Raw genomic sequence first — 18,383 nt, 5'->3', positions numbered from 1 at the left:
CCGCGGCATTACTCTGATTCCTATCTCTCTCCAAAGGGCATTTGAAAAATATTTGATAATGATGGGGTGAGACACTTCTTAATAAAGATGGAATAAATTATTATTAGTGTGGCAGATGAGTTTTAGTGTATACAAAATATAGCTATTTGTTAATCAACATCAACTGAGAAAACACATGCAGAATGTACCCACACACACACATAAGGATTTATAAGCGAGAGTTCCCGAGGATAGGAGAGATTACACGCCTATACATGTACCGCCCTTTGCTCTGATACCGTTTGTAACTTTACCCTTTTAGTTGGGTGAGGCTACAACTGATACTTATCAGGGCACTCACCTTACTCAGTAAGCCCTTGGGCAGAGCGTTTTATCTCTTCGTAATTTGTTTATACATTTTAATTCACATACATATACTCACACACATTCAACATCAATCATACCACAAAATCCGCATACACATACTTTTCATAATAACACAGCATATCCAAAATCATAATGTATTCAATTCACCTTCACATACTCACACCCACCAAGGTTAATGCACAAGTACTTCAATATTCATCATTCTCACTGCGTACCGAGCAGATCTCAATACGTGGCATACACAGGGACTTTCACACATACAATACGCACACCGCCATTCATAGCACATCGACAAAAACGAACTCCTCATCTATCCTGCCAACGTTTTTGCCCCATTTATATAAATGATAATATAATGAACTCCTCATAATCCTGCCAACATTATATCGCAACTTATATCATGGACAATATAATGAACTCCTCATTTGCCTACCAACGTTATATTGCGATATGCATGAAGGAAATTAAATCACACAAACATATAAGTACTCACACCACAAAAATCACAACCAGTTTATTAAAATAAAATATTAATCTCATGCCACCCGATTTATGTATTTAACCATAATTTACTAAATTGTCTGTAAATAATAAATCATAATTTAATAATCCAAGACCATTAATTTCATCCGTTTAATTTATTTAGAAAATCCGTTATAATCATCCTAAAATCAAATACTTTAATTCAATCGTTCAACTTTAAAATAATAATTATTTTAAAGTCCCTAGGCTCACAAACACCAATTTAATAATAATAATAATAATAATAATAATAATAATGCTAGAATATTCAAAAAAACGTGTATATGATTCCTGTAATCTCATATTACAATTTAATCAGTTAAATTAAAAAATTCATAACATAATTTATTCCCCTTACACCACCCCAGGAGTGGTGCCTACGATGCTCCTACAATAAATCCACTCCGGTTAAAATGTTGGTGGTCGAATTTGTAACCTAGGGATATTTTCCGTTCTCCAATTAGCACACGTATCGCCAAAAAATTGAGGAGAGAGGAAGTGAGAGAGAGAGAGAGAGAGAGAGAGAGAGAGAGAGAGAGAGAGAGAGAGAGAGAGAGAGAGAGAGAGAGAGATGAGAGAGAGAAGGGGGCGTTCTCTGGATTCTTTAAAAAAATTGAATCCTGAAGGATCCTTTAGGTTACATACTTATATATATATAATTATTATATTATATTATTATGTATTATATTATTTAATTAATAACAATAATTATTTAATTATTTAATTTTAATTTAATTAATTAATTAATTTTTAGGATCATAACCCTAATCAAGTATAACTATTTTTGGGATTGTTACAGAATCACCTAACAATTGCAATTCAGAGCTAATAATATCATGTAAATTCAAGCATAGATATGTTACATCACAAGGCATGTGTAAAGTGCATGACCTGCCACACTTAGGATACCCTTAGACACCTACAGAACGGTTATCTTGACTCAGCTTCACTGGTATACCCTAAAAAATACTCAAGAAAGATAGGTTCACTCTTATATGTGAGGAAGAATGTCATGATCAAACATCCCACATATTTTGAAGAACTTACCTAGCATCTTCTCACCTACCCTCCACATCCAATCAAGACCACTCTAGATTGACCTATTCATAGACCAGGCATGAATACAACTCATGCATCGGACAACTGAAGAGTCTTGTGGAATCATGTGTTGTGTCCCTAGGGTGACCTTTTCATATATAGAGCAGGTATTCTACATATTTTTCATTTCGTTTTCTTTTTCTTTTGCTCATTCTTTTTATCATTTTTCTTTCATGGTCAGCTAGGAAAATTTTCACAGCTTTTTATGTCTTCATATCACCAATGGAACCTTAAGCTCGAAAAAAGGTCCATGAACTAAGTCTGTTTCTAGGGGTGGCTCAATTTTTACGTCTTGAGTAGGCTACAAGACCTAGGTTTATATCTCCCCACTAGACATCACCTCTAGGCTAGCAAATGCAAGAACAAAGACTAGTGTACAAGGAAAATCTGGAAAAAGGGAAAGTTGAGTTCCAAAAACTCAGAGTTTGACTTCAACAACTCAAAAAATGAATGAACGACTCAATAGTAGCTCACATGGTGTCATAGTCGCCACGGTTGTTGTCTTAGTGCTCTTAAGGAACCCTAAGTGCTACAAATTATGTGTAAGTGCATTCTTGGCCTTGTGAAAAACCATGTGAATATAAGAGTTTACATAACCACATTAACACAAATGCATCACTAGTCAACCCACATAGAGTGTTATATCCGTACATAGGCTATGTTATGTGAAACTACACATAAATAACTCACTACTTCATTAGTGAGCATAAGAAGGTCATACAACTTATAAACCAATGCATGTAACATCTAGGTAATGTAAGAGTATGTAAAGAGTATACTAGATGTTATCATGGCATAAAATACCCAGTGTTCACGAAAATATTTTAAAAAGTTGTCATTTTGTGCTTTGAAATGGGCCATGTAGTGGTTTCCTACCCCCTACCCCCAACTTAAAACTTTAGTGTCCCCACTGAAGTGTGGAAAGAAAGAACCTGAGAATCATGGGAGAGGAAACATGGCATGGTGTAATAAAAATCAACCAAAGTACTTGCATAAGTAAGAAACATAAAATCCAGACATCACATGGAATAATACACTAAAATGCAAAAGACATGGAGATACCAAAAGCACCATGTATTTTTATTTATATTCATAGGCAGTACAATATATATAGATAATCAAGAGAACATGTACAACCCTTCCAAAAGCATGGTGATGTGCAAGAGAAAAGAAAATATAAATAAAAGAAAAGAAACGAAATAAAAAAAAAAGATAGTATAAACACAGAGAGCGCATCAAAAGAAAATCCCAAGAACTAGCCCTGGCCTAATCTGAGTCAGTAGCACCCCCAACTTACCTATGACCTACTTTGAGGACCCTAAACACTATATACTCTACAATGTACAACCTACGGACTTAAAGGAGAAAGTACAATAAGAAATACAATTGGGTTGCCTCCCAGAAGCGCTAAGTTTACTGTCCTCAGCCAGATGTAATGAATGCTCAGGTCGAACTCACTCAAGTTTGAAAGGAAGGGTATCTTCCACCATTACCTCTTTAAACCACTATTTTTTTTTTATCCATAGTCTTCCCTTTAAGCTAGAGACCGTGGCATCAATAGCAAAGATTTGCTCATACGGCTCCTCCAAGCCAGATATAAAGAGGCTATCAGGTTGAAGTATATCCTCTAGAGGGTCCTGCCATAGAATTAAGGGAGCCACTTCCTTAACACATTTATCAATTATGTCAACTTCCACAGCTTGGACCTTATCTGGTGGATGTTGGGAAGCAGGTAGGGGCTTTAACTCAAGTAATGGTGGGGCCTCGATGGGAGGATATGTTGGAACGCTAGAAAGAGTAGGAAGATTTTTGAACCTAGCTTTCCAAGGCCTTCTCTTTTCTAGGTTAGGGGCCGACTCACCAATAGTAGAGACACACACACACGGGTCCTCTAAACCCAAAGTATAAGACCAATAAACCAGAGGCCTATCTGCAAGGAGATTTTTCAAAAGAGTCAAAGGAGCATCCTTCCCAATACCCCCATCAATAATGTCTACATCTTCACATGAGATGTCTTATGATGGGTGTTGGTGTAATGCCCCGAACCCTTAAACCCGGGTTCGATGCGTTATACCTGATAAAACCCTAATAATCCAAAATTCATAACATATGTAGTAGAAAATATAAACATAATCTCCATACATATAACACCATAATACAAGAGTTTACTAATTCCTATCTATAATCCATAGTAATCATCCATCACCTGCACTTCCATTAATCTACATAACTCCCAAAACATTTCAGTATTTTCACAATCATTCCTTTCTAAGTAGACTTGAAACATAAAGACATAAAATATAAATATTTACATTCCCCAAAGTATTATCATTATATACCCTTTTTCTTTTATGATTCTCAAAAAGGCTAAAACCCTTGAGCTCCCTAAGCTCAATCTCGAGGATGTCCTAAAAAAGAAATAATCATATTTGGGTGAGACACATCTCAATAAGGGAAGAAACAATATATATTAAAATAGCGTGCGGCCAACAAGAGATAAATAGATATCATTTTAATTACATTTGCAAATCATCACATAACATTGAAATCGTTTTCTGAACCTAAACAATCATATGCAAATATTTAACCCATGAGATTACCCAAGGATAGGGGTGATTACCCGCCCATACAAGTAGCACTCCTCTGCTCTGATACTTAGGTAACCCTAAGTTAACAACTAAAGCATACTAGGGCACTCACCTTATTCGGTAAGCCCTCAAGTGTTAGATTAATCTTGTACTCACACAGTTCAACAATAGCTTACCGGCAAAGGCCCTAAGGATAGGAAAATCTACCTGCCCATACAAATAGGTTCCCTCTGCCCTAGTATGTTTTGCATCTACTGCCATATCTGAAGCTACTAGTGCACTCGCCTTTCTCAGCAAGTCCTTAGGCGATGAGTTTGCCTCGCCCAACCGTAACATGTTCTACATACATAAATACTTCTAATATCATAATACATCATTCTTTCTCTCTTTATTTAATCATACATATCCATTCATGTTTATAACTTAACATTGCATTGCATTTCACTTTAAGTGACTCTTTCCCATTTATATCATTCACATTTGTCATTTCATTTCATGGTCATTCCATTGTCATTTCATTGCATAACATTTTCATTTCATTCCTTCGTACTACAACTGATCTTTAGCCATCATTTGTTAATGTACATAGAAATGCGCTAGAATCTGCTATAGTTAGTCCACATAGAAATGCGCTAAAATCTGTTAACATGACTATCTTTCAGCTGTCTTACATTTACATGGTTGCATTTAACATACATAAGCAACATTGTCCATATCATATTTTATTCTCAATACTTACTTACTTAGCCTGAATCTCATACATTTTACATATATTTGCATAGAGTCTCATGCCACACAATTTAATAGTAAAATTCATATACATTCCTTACAAAATAAGCCAACCCATAATTAACATTTATATACTAAAAATACATTTCATTTCTTACTTAATTCCTTAGAAAATTCCTTTCACTTTCATTCATTTACTTTCACATGTACATAGCTATATAAACAATCCTAGATTTAGAAAACATAAATTTCTTAGTTGGCATTTTAAACCTACATAAAAGCATATATATACGTAAGTAACACAAAATTCTTTTTAATTCATGAAAAACCTGATTTAATATATAAATTTCCCCCTTACCTGAATTCTCGAACTACATCGACAGGAATCCCACATAGATGCCTGCGGCGTTCGCCCGGACCCTAATTCAAAAACCCTAGTTCCATTAAATTATTCCTAAATAAAATACTATTTAAATATTTCCTAGGGCCATAATTTCCAAATTAATAGTTATACCCGCAAATATAACCAATTTTTCAAATTTCCCAAATCCCACTCTCTTTGGAGTGGGGCCTAGAAAACCCCAATTGGAAGTTTACCTACGTTAAAATGACGACAATCGCGACTAGGACCATGTGGTGGTACTCGATCATCGATTTAACAGAATATTTAAATATAAATTAGGAAATTAGGAAAAAATTACCTTACCTTAGGAATGGTGCCTACGCCACTCCCACGACAAATTTACTCCAGTAGAAATGTCGGCAGCAAAATTAGGAATCCAATGACACCTTCCGTTTCTCGATCTACCGCAAATCCGTCGAGAAATTGAGAGAGGGAGAGAGACAGAGATGGAAGGCAGGCTGGCGCAGGTATTCCTTTCAGGGGCGGCCTCTGGGTCTCCTGAAGTTATCCTTTAGGAGATTTTCTTTTATATATATATAGATCTTATTTCAATTAGTTTTTTTTCATACTATTTCTTTTTATTTATTTATTTAATACATCAATTTAGTAATGTTTAACTAATTAATTGATTAATAATTTTAATTAATTAATTAATTTTTTTTTATTTTTCCTAATTATTTTAATTTTTTGAGTCTTTACAGTTGGGGGGCATAGATGACATTCGGCCGGAGCTGTATGTCACCGAAGGATATATCCATAACACCGGTCCTACACTAGATATATGCATTAGCTGTGGCTAAGAATGGGCGACCTAGCAGGAATGGAATCTATTTCTTGGTTGGGTCGATAGGCTCCATGTCTAAAATAATGAAATCAATGGGGTAAAAGAACCTATCAACCTTTACTAAGACATCCTTAACAACACCCCAGGGTTTTCTTACAGATCGGTCAACTAACCTCAAGGTGACTGGGGTGGGTTTAAGTTCTCCCAAACCGAATTATTTGTAGACCGAGTAAGGAAGTAGGTTTACACTTGCTCCAAAATATAAAAGGGCCCTATCGATTGTATAATTGCCAATTACACATGAGATGGTGGCAGTGCCAGGGTTTGTAAGTTTGGGGAGAATAGAACCTGAAAAGATTGAGATCACATTCTCGGTCAATTTGACTTTTTTGTTCAAGTGCACCTTAGATTTGCGCTTTTGGGTACACATGTCTTTAAGGAACTTAGCATAAACAGGCACCTGCTTGATGATATCTAAAAGAGGAAGGTTGATCTTTACTCGCCTTAGTATGTCTATGATGGATTCAATATTGGTTTTCTTCTTAGATTTAAAAGGTGCTAGAAGGGCTGCAGGGTATGGCATTGGAGGGACATAATGGGGTAGTATTCCTTCAGCAGTGGGAGTGAAAATCTTGGGGTTGCTCACCTATCTAGAGGAGAAGGTGATACAAGGTTCAACATTGGATTCTGCCTTTATTTTCTCCTTAACCTTACCTATGCTTAACTTCTCCTTGGCCCTATTGGGTACCATCCTACCACTCTGAAGAGTCGTCATCGCTTGGATCTACTCATGACGCAATGCAGGTCCAGTGTTCAATGCACATTCAATCCCTTATTGACCCTTAGGGTTCAGGAGAGGTTGGCTCAGCAACTTACCCTCATCTCTCCTACTCAAAGAAGTAGCTAGTTGCCCCATAGTGGCTTCTAACTTGACAATAGATTTGGAATGAGAGCGGAGTAGTTTCTAGTTTACATGGAAAATAGCCTCTATGTCTTTGAGGGTTTTCAACACTGTCTCTTGGAAGAGATCATACATGGGTTGAGGAGGAGATGGTAACTGAAGATATGATGGTCTTGGGACAGTAACGGGAAGATTTTGAAAGTTTTAATATGGGTGAGGGGGTGGAGCATTGGGGTATATTTTAGGTCTTTGGGCTTGGAAACCCAGAGCTTGTGGCTTCCAGGAGAAGTTGGGATGTTGCCACCACAAAAAATTGTACGCATTGGACTAGGGGTCGTTTGGTGGCCTATCGTACCAATTATGGGTAGAATTAACTTCTTCTTGCACAAGCTCAGGCTGGGAAGGTGCATATGAGCACTTGTAGCATGTATGTGAGGGGTTTGAGCAGATGGCACACACCTTTGCACATGCCACAGGTTGCGGTTTTTGTCCTAAGGATAAGACCCGATCTAACTTTTGAACTATAGTGTGCAGGGTGGGTGTTAGGTCATGGCTTGTGGCCAACTGGTAGGCTCGCCAAGGCTTGGGTCCTTAACTACTAAAAATAATATTTATAATACCTAACTATCGTAAGTTCAGTAAAAAGTGGGTAAGTCGGGTATTGATCCATGGAGACTTAAAGCGCAGTTATCAAACCGCTTCCAGATTAGTTTATTATAACCTTGTTATAAAAAAGAAGTAAAAGGAGGTATTTTTCTATGGGTGAAATCTAACCAACTACTGGAAAGCAATTAAATGAAAGCAAGTAAATCTATATTAACACTACTACTACAAAGCAGTGTTTAGACATGAGTATAGTTTAGGATTCCATTCAGCTTACTCCAAGTTTGGTGAGTTTACCGTACTAAACTAAATGGAACCCAACTAAACAATCTAAGGAGCCGTTCGAGGGTATAGAGTAGCAAGGGTGCACTAGCCGTCCAGAGCACGGTCAAGGACCAGAGTATACTCTAGAACAACGATCACGAGAACCTCTATGGGAGACTGTAGCCTAATACGTGTACTTGACTAAAGCAATAGAGGTGCTAATCTTGTCACTAAACATCATCACAAGCTAAACCATAAATGAAAGTAGTAAAGGAAAGTTGTAAATGAAAGAAAGTAAAAAGATCATCCCTTTGCATTCATCACGTCTGTCACTAATGTTAGGAAGTACAAAAGAAGATCCTAATATACACGACTGTTGTATGAATGCTGTCAGTTGTCATGAGCCATTGGAAAATCCATACATGAATCAAAACTACTCTACTCCTATTCTAACTTGGCTCTCAATGACTTCCTAGGTCTGTCACTAACCTAAGAAAGGCCAAAGAGGAACCTAGAGCTTGTGTTCGTAGTGAATACTTATAGGCTCTAGGGTTTACAAGGGTTGTTTTACAAGTTAGGAAAGTTTGCAGCAGATCTCGCGCATCAGATCGTTGCAGTCGACCAAGTCACTCCTCTAGCATTCTTGTGTGCACCTTAGTAAGATCTCATGGGAAGTCAAGGATTCGAATCTTCAATGTCTTCGACTTCGTCACGCCTTAGGGTCTTGATGGTCGAATTGATGGTTGAGACTTGTAATATCTCGATCCTTAGGAAATCTCAGTATCTCGATATAGTCGCCCCAGAAGGTCTCTTGGTCGAACACTTCGTCGAGACTCTTGGTATTTATGAATTTTAGTTCTGTCTCAGTATCTCTACGTGGTCACTCCAGGGTGTCACTTGGTCGTGCACTTGGTTAAACCTTGCAACATTCTGATCTTAATCTGAACCTTGGAGTTTGCAGTGGAAGGCTAAGTCGTCCCTGTGGTTTGCTGGTCGCGCCATATGGTCGAGTGTCATCTTCTTGTCAATTTATGATATAAAGCTTCTAGAGCTTGGTTGAACATTTTAATTCAAGCTTTGAATCCTCCAAATCCTCCTTGGCTTCTTGTAATGCCTAACTCCATGGTTTTAACCTGTGTTTCCTGAAAAGACAAACAAACCTTGCATAACTCTGAATAATGATAACTTTGGGTAAATACATAATAAAATGAGGATAAACAAAGGTAAATGTGGGTCTAAAATCATGTAGTTAAGGGACTCATCACAACCCCTAACTTACACTTTGCTAGTCCTCAAGCAAAGCAAAATCTATGAAAACCACCAAATCCTACCTATATCCTCTTTTGCGGGAAATACAATTGCATTTAGCATATGCAACAAGGCTTTAAACCCCCAGGTTGATCCTAGTGGATGAGTTGTAGTCTCGTAAGGGTTTCCAAGGTGATACCCACAAACACCAGTGCAGTAAACAAAATATAAGAACACATGCAATATAATCATACCATTTTACATCCAGAGATATAACTTTATTACATGCAGAATCCGTCATACACAACTCCATTATGCACAAACTCTGCAACATTTCAATCATGCAAAACTCAACACAACACAACTATCTCAAGACACCATTCACAAGGAATCAACCCATGATTATAATTCAAAGTTAATATTAGCAAGTAAATCCAAGTATGGATAGGCCACGTCATAGGGCATGTGTAAAGGATATGATTTGTCTCACTCAGAATGCTTGAAGGCACCTACATAGCGGTTGTCTTGACTTAGCCTCATTGGTTTATTCCCTTAAAATTCATTCAAGATAATGGGCTCACTCTCATACATGAGGAAGAGTGTCATGATCAAACATCCCACATATTTGAAGAACTAACGCTAGAAGTATGGAGGGAACTAGTCTTAAAAGAAAGGAATCGAGTCCTTACTAAGGTGTTGGGTCCTTCACCCTAACATCTTCTCACTCACTTGCCACATTTAATCAAGACCACGCTAAAGGAACTTATTCCCAGACTTGTGTGAATTCAGCAAATGCATTGGTTGGAAGATCCTTCATACATGTAGATTCATAGTGTGTGTCCTCAACTTGACCTTTTTATATTTTCTCAGAACAGGTGTATATTTTTGTTTTCATTTTTCTCTACTCAGGTTTCTCTTTATTTTTCATTTTCCTTCTTTACATGGTTAGCTGAAACAATCATCACCTTTTAAATTGTCTTCATGTTTCCAATGAGAACGTAATTTGAACAGGAGTCCATGGAGAAAGTCAGTCTCTAAGGGGGCTTAACCTTTATGTATTGAGTAAGCTACAAGACCTAGATTTATATCTCCCCACTTGATGTCACCTCTAGGCTAGCAAATACAAGAGCAAAAACTAGTTGTCAAAGGAAATTCAATAAAAAATGGAAAGTTGAGTTTTATAAACTTAGAGCTTGATGCCAAAAACTCAAGCAATGAACAAATGGTTCAACAGTACCTCACAGGTGTCATAGTCGCTACGGTTGTTCTCTTAATGCTCTCAAAGAAACCTAAGTGTTACAAATCACGAGTAAGGGTGTTTTTAGCCCCGTGAAGTACCATGTAAATTTTAGAGTTTACATTGCAGTATTAACTCGAACAAACCACCAGTCAAGGAGCTAGAGTGATATCAAGTTGTCGGCCATGTTATGTGATCTTTACACAACTAATTTACTACATTGTTAGTGAGCATAATGAAATCATATAACTAAAAAGCTTATTTATGTAACATTAGGTTATATAGGTGTATGTAGAGGGTATAAAATATGTTAGCATGGTTCACAAGAATTTGTTTTCAAAAATTTAAAATTATGTCATTTTTTTGCATGAATGTGCCATGCATTGTGCCACCCCTACCCCTAACTTAGAACTTCAGTGTCCTCATTGAAGTATTGAAAGACAAATAGAACCCGGGTAAGGGATAGGACAGTGCATGGTGCCAGTAAGAACAAACAGTGTACCTGAAAAATATAATACCAGACTAGCATGCATGCAGATATACTGTAGCACGAAAGACACATAATGGCCAAAAGCACGATGTATATTTCATTCAAATCAAAAGGTAATACAACCAGATGACAGCATTACAATCATTTGGATTTGCCAATAAAAAAAATGGTGTGAAGAAGGAAAAGAAAAGAAGAACAAAGTAAAATGCGTTGTAGAAGCACAATACAAGACCCAATAATACATGACGCAGCAATGTTGATTTTAGACAGAATTAGAGTTAGAATCTAAATCAGACGAAACCATCAGTGACTTGGCTAATGATGCATCATGAGTAGGTGCCATCTCCCATAAGTACTGAAGTCGGTGGGGAAGGAGTGGAGGTCAAGTTTGCCGTGGCTGTAGAGCCTAGAGTTGCCTCAGCTAATCAAACATGGTTCTTGGCGAGAGGGACTGATACATTTGAAAGGGGTCTAGCCATGGTTGTGGGTCAGGCATGGGGGTCGGAAGCTCGGTGGTGGGAGGATCAGAGACCTCTGATGGTGGAATATATGACATGGTAGGGTGGAATTGTTGGAATGGCTGTGGGTGGGGAAATCGGACTTCATGAAGGTCGGTGGAGGGTTGTTCCACAAATAATGGCGTTATAGAGTGGGACGAGCCTTTTGGTCATGGGGCCAAATCCCGTCATGGTATCTATCGCAGACGTCGACGAGGTGCCCGTACATGTACACCATCTCCTCCTGTGTTTTTGAACTTTGCCGGCTCCTCAATGAAGAACCTTGCCGTGGCAAGGCTTAAAGATGTCACCTCTTGGCAGCGGGTTGAGATGATGCATGAGAGGATACTAGAGATGAATAAGAAGGAGAAGACATTTCGAAGGGAGTGCAATGTGGCTACGTTTTGCTCTGGTGGTAAGGGTGGGAAGAGGGCGACTGTGCTCGCCCAAGCTGTGATGATGACGCGAGAGATGAAGAGTTGAGGTCAAACATGTTTTAAACAACTTCTCAGTGATTTCAAATAGGGCGCACCCAACTCAGTGCTGGTCAAAGACCTGGTCGAACCTCTCAGTATTGTGATTTCGAACAGGGCGCACCCAACTTAGTGCTAGTCACAGACCTGGTCGACCCTCTCAGTATTCTCCATGCTCAGCACAACGCAAGGGTTAGACTAGGTTGCCTATACATATGATGGTCGCTTCACTAATTGCACCCCCAACTTATCCTATGACCTACTATAAGGACTCTGATTTCTAGTTAGTCTCCTCTAACTACCCTAAGGACTCAAAAAGAAAATAAACACTATCGGGTTGCCTCCTGGAAGTGCTAAGTTTACCATCTTCAACCAGACACTTTGAAGCTTAATTTGGACTTATCCTGGTTCCCAAGTAGCATTGGCTTCTCTTTTTTCTTCTTCCTCACACCCGAAGTTGCATACCCCTAACTTATGTTCAGAATTGGGGACCCACTCTTGTTTTATTATAAATTGCTTAAAAGGATCCACAAATTCAACCGTGGTAGGACTGCCAAGTTGAAGCGTACTTTCCTAAGGGTGTTTTCATAGAATTGAATGAGTTACTTCCCTAACAATTTTTTCAATCACGTATTCGTCCATAACTTGGACAACATTCAAAGGATGTTGGGAAGCATTAAATATGTTCAACCTACGTTGCTTATGGTCTTATGAGATGTCTATAATCCCCGTTCTACATTGAATGCAGGCGTTAGCCGTGGCTAGGAATGGTTGTCCCAAAAGGATAGGGATCAGGTTTGTGGAAGTCTCCATGTCTAAAATGATGAAATCAACAGGGTAATGGAAATATACCACCTTGACTACCACGTATTCTACCACACCCTGGGGTTGCTTAAGAGATCGATCAATAAGACATAAAGAAATTGAGGTGGGTTGCAACACTCTTGGGTTAAGTTTTTGATAGGCTGAGTATGAAAGGATGTTTGCACTTGCTCAAAAATCTAGAAGGGCCCCATCAATGGTGTAGCTGCCAATTACACAAGAAATAGTAGGTGAGTCGGGGTCTTTTAGTTTAGGAACAAGGTGCTTTAGTATTATGGAACTCATATGCTCGTCTTGCTTAACCAAACCATCCATGTGCACCCTTGATTCCATCCCTTGTGTTGACAAGTCCCTAAGGAATTTTATGAACGCAGGTGATTGGTTAATGTCATAGAGGAGATGCTTATCCATTCTCAATTGTTTAAACATGTCCCAGATAGGCTCAGTGGAATCCTCTGTCCTAAATATAGAGGGTGCAAGTGGGGCTGCTGGATGCGTCATTGAGTAGCCGTGAAAATCCCTATAGGGGGCGAAGTGAGGTGTGGTTCTTCTAGTGGTGGGTGTAAGACTCAATGACTTGTGTACCCGATTAGGGGAAAAGAGAGTGCATGAATCAATGTTGGGAACTTCCAGTTGTTTGTCTTGGGTCTCCCTCGTGCTCAGCTGCTCCTTGCCTTGTTCAGCTGCTACCCTACCATTTTGAAATGTGGTTACCGCTTGGGCCTACTCTGAATATGATAAGGGGCCAGCGTCTGGTTCAAATTTTGCCCCATATTGTCCTTTAGGATTTACCATAGGCCGAGTTGGAACTTGCCTTCATCTCTCTGACTTAAGGTAACAACTAGTTGTCCCAAAGTGGCTTCTAACTTCGCAATGGATTGGGAGTGAGAGTGAAGGAGTTGCCGATCCTCTTGGCGATCAACTTCAATATTCTTAAGGGACCTCAGCACCATTTCTTGCAATGTGTCGTACTTAGGTTGCGAGGGAGATGGCTGCTGGGTGGTTGAAAATCTGGGGGCTGAATCAGGATGACTTTGGAAATTTTGGTATGGTCATGGAGGCAAAGCATTCAGGGCTTATGGAGGTCTTTGGACTTGAAAATCCGGAGCTTGCGGCCTCCATGAGAAGTTAGGATGTTGTTTCCACCCAGGATTGTATGTGTTTGAATATGGGTCATTAGAGGGCTCATCATACTTGTTGTGGGTGGTCCTTACTTCCTCATGCCCAAGCTTAGGTGGGGAATGCGCGTGTGGGCAATTATAACATGTATGGGAAGGGACGGAGCAGATTGCACATATCTCTGCACACGTGGTTGTTTGTGGTTCTAGGGACAAGCATTGATCCAGATTTTTGGTTATGGCATGCAGAGTAGGAGCCAAGTCTTGGCTCGTGACTAACTTGTAAACCCCCTTAGGTTTAGAAGTTGATGGATTAGGTAGTCTACGGGTGGCAGCCATGTGTTGCTATGAGTTTTCAGCTAGATTTTCAAAGAGTATCTAGACCTCGTTCTCGTGCTTAGTGAGGAAAGTACCTCCGCACAACACATCAACCATGGACCTATCTCTCTCAGGCAACCTTTTGTAGAAATTTTGGACTAATTGCCATTTGGGGACCTGGTGATGTGGGCATTTACAGAGTAGGTCCCTAAAGCGCTCCTAATTCTTGAAAAAGAGTTCCCCATCCATCTATGAGAAACTTGTGACGGCTCTCCGAAGCTGGTTAATCTTCCCAATTGGAAAGTACTTTTTTAGAAATTCATGTTGCATGGTGGCCCAGTTGGTCACCGAGTTTGGTTCTATGGACGCCAGCCAATATTTGGCTTTATCCTTCAGAGAGAACAAGAAGAGCCTAAGAAGGAGAGCATCATCACTGAAATTAGGGATGCGGATGGTGGAACAAATTTCCAAGAACTCATCTAGATGATGATAAGGATTTTCCGTCGAGTTCCCATGAAAGTTGGGCAACATCACGATGATTGAAGTCTTTATCTCAAATTGTGCAGCTTGAACATCTAGGAACTAGATGCAAGCCGACGATGTGTATGCATTAGGTACAAAGTAGTCCCTAATAGGCTGAAGGTTTTGCTCTCCCACCATAGGTAGGTGGGGAGAAGGGGGTTCCGAGATTTATTCAGCGAGAATCGGGGGGTTATCTTTAGCCATTGCTTTTAGTTCAGACGACTCAGCCTTCTCTGGATTAGAGACAGGTTTCCTAAGAGGCCTATGAGATTTTTTAATCTCAAGATCTATGGGAATTATCTCGGGGTTCAAAGAATGCAGACCAAACATACACATGTGTAAGCACACAGATTCAAACTTCAAAAATAGAAAACAAAATAAAGAAAATAGAAATTAACAAAGAAAGTGAAAACAAAAGGAGAGCAAATAAAAAAACAAGGCAATAATACTCTAAATTGGAAGTTGGCTTATAACCGTAGCCAAGTTCCCGACAATGACGCCAAAATTTTGTAGGCTCGCCAAGGCTTGGATTCTTAACTACCAAAAATAATATTTATAAAACCTAACTATCCCAAGTTCAGTAGAAAGTGGGTAAGTCGGTATCGATCCACGGAGACTTAAAGCGCTGTTATCAAAATGCTTCCAAATTAGTTTATTATAACCTTGTTATGAAAAAAAAGTAAAAGGTGGTATTTTTCAATGGGTGAAATCTGACCAACTACTGGAAAGCAAATAAATGAAAGCAAGTAAATCTATATTAACTCTACTCCTACAAATTAGTGTTTAGAAATGAGTATAGTTTAGGATGTTGCTATGCTTACTCCAAGTTCAATGAGTTTACCGTACTAAACTAACCAGAACCCGAATAAATAATCTAAGGAGTCGTTCGAGGGTATAGAGTAGCAAGGGTGCACAGCTGTTCGGAGCATGGTCGAGAACCGAAGTATACTTTAGCACAACGATCACGAGAACCTCTATGGAAGAATGTAGCCTAATACGTGTACCTGACTAAAGCAATAGAGATGCTAATCTTGTCACTAAACATCATCACAATCTAAACCATAAATGAAAGCAGTAAAGGAAAGCTGTAAATGAAAGCATGTAAAAAGATCATCCCTTTGCATTCATCACGTCTATCACTAATGCTAGGAAGTACAAAAGAAGATCTTAATATACACAGCTATTGTATGAACGCCGCCGGTTGTCACAGGCCATCAGACACTCCATACACGAATCGAAACTACTCCACTCCTGTTCTAACTTGGCTCTCAATGACTTCCTAGGTCTGTCACTAACCTAAGGGAGGCCAAAGAGGAACCCAGAGCTTGTGTTCGTATTGAATACTTATAGGCTCTAGGGTTTACAAGGGTTGTTTTACAAGTTAGGAAAGTTTGTTGCAAATCTGGTGCAGCAGATCGTCGTTGTTGACCAAGTCGCTCCTTTGGAATTCTTGTATATGCCCTAGTCGGATCTCGCGAGAAGTCAGGGATTCAAATATTCAATGTATTCGGCTTTGTTGCACCTCAGGGTCTTGATGGTCAAGCTGATGGTCGAGACTTGCAGTATCTCGATCCTCAAGAAATATTAGTATCTTGACATAGTCGCCCCGGAAGGTCTCTTGGTCGAACACTTCGTCGAGACTCTCAGTATTTCTAAATTTTAGTTCTATCTCATTATCTCGACGTGGTCGCTCTAGGGTGTCACTTGGTTGCGCACTTGGTCGAACGTTACACCATTCTGATCTCAGTCTGAACCTTGGAGTTTGCAGTGGAAGACTAAGTCGCCCCTGTGGTTTGCTGGTCGTGCCACATGGTCGAGCATTGTTTATTTATGATTTGAAGCTTTTGGAGCTTGGTTGAATGTCTAAATTCAAGCTTTGAATCCTCCAAATCCTCTTTGGCTTCTTGTAGTGCCTAACTCCATGATTTTAACATGTTTTTCCTGAAAAGACAAACAAACCTTGCATAGCTTTGAACAATGATAACTCAGGGAAAATACATAATAAAATAAGATAAATAAAGGTAAATGAGGGTCTAAAATCATGTATTTTAGGGACTCATCACCAACTCATAAACTCCTCTAGATTTGGAAGTGGATGGTTAAGAGGGTCTATGAGCATCAACATTATGCTACTGAGAATTTCCTTGCGAGGTTCTCGAAGAGAACCCAAGCCTCATTCTCGTGTTTGGTGAGGAGAGTACCTCCACACGATGCATCTACCATCGACCTATCACATTTAGCTAACCCTTCATAGAAGGTCAGAACCAATTGCCACTTAGGGACCTGATGGTGTGGGCATTGACGTAGTAGGTCCCTAAAGCACTCCCAAGTCTCAAAAAATAGTTCCTTACCCATATTTGAGAAACTAGTGATGGCTCTCCTAAGTTGGTTAGTCTACCTAATTGGAAAGTACTTTTTCAAGAACTTGTGTTGCATGGTGGCCCAGTTGGTCACCGAGTTCGGCTCTAAGGACGTCAGCCAATATTTGGCTTTATCCTTCATAGAGAATGGCAAAAACCTAAGGCGGAGAGCTTCATCACCAAAATTGTGGATGCGAATGGTGGAACAAATCTCTAGGAATTCATCTAGATGCTTATAAGGATTTTCATTTGAATTCCCATAAAAAGTGGGAAGCATAGAGATGAAAGAAGTTTTGATCTCAAATTGAGTTGCCTTGACATTTGGATATCGGATGCAAGACGGCGAGGTGTATGCATTAGGTACAAAGTAGTCCCTAAGAGACCTAAGTGGTTGCTCTGCCACCACAAGTTGGTGGGGAGCTTGGGGTTCCGATATTTGAATAGCGAGAACTGGTGGACGTTCAGCCATTACTTTAAGTTCAAGCGACTTTGTAAACTCATGAATCGAAGTGGGTTTCCTAAGGGGCCTACGGGATCTCTCACTCTCGAGGTCTATTGGAACTAGCTCGGGATTGAGAGCGCAAACCTAGCATACACACTTGAAGCACACATAATCAATACTTCTGAGTAGCAAAACAAAGAAAACAAAAATTAATAAACATAAAAGAAAAGGAGAGCAAAGAGAAAAAAAAAGCTATAACATGCTAAAATAGAAATTGGCTAATAACCGTGACTTAATTCCAAGCAATGGCGCCAAAATTTGGTAGGCTCGCCAAGGCTTGGGTCCTTAACTACCAAAAATAATATTTATAAAATCTAATTGTTCCTAAGTTCTGTAGAAAGTGGGTAAATTAGGTATCGATCCACGGGGATTACAGTGCAGTTATCAACCTTTTCTAGATTAGTTTATTAAAGCTTTGTATAAAATAAAAGTGTAAAGGTGGGATTTTTGTGGTGTTTCTAACAACTAATGGAAAGCATGTAAAATCTAAAGTACCCTACTCCTAAAAAGCAATGCTTCGACTTGAATCAGACGCTGG

At 39.2% G+C, this 18,383-nt stretch overlaps 1 non-coding gene across 1 annotated transcript; it reads left to right on the top strand.

Moving 5' to 3' along the window:
- Positions 1 to 17,264: 17,264 nt before the first annotated feature.
- On the top strand, positions 17,265 to 17,370 carry LOC131167168 (small nucleolar RNA R71). Its single transcript, XR_009140026.1, has one exon. It is a non-coding gene; the product is annotated as a small nucleolar RNA R71 (small nucleolar RNA).
- The last annotated feature ends 1,013 nt before the right edge of the window (positions 17,371 to 18,383 follow it).

This window comes from Malania oleifera, chromosome 10, assembly GCF_029873635.1.
Source record: "Malania oleifera isolate guangnan ecotype guangnan chromosome 10, ASM2987363v1, whole genome shotgun sequence".
Lineage (NCBI taxonomy): Eukaryota > Viridiplantae > Streptophyta > Magnoliopsida > Santalales > Ximeniaceae > Malania > Malania oleifera.
This window is presented reverse-complemented; position numbering and strand designations above follow the sequence as displayed.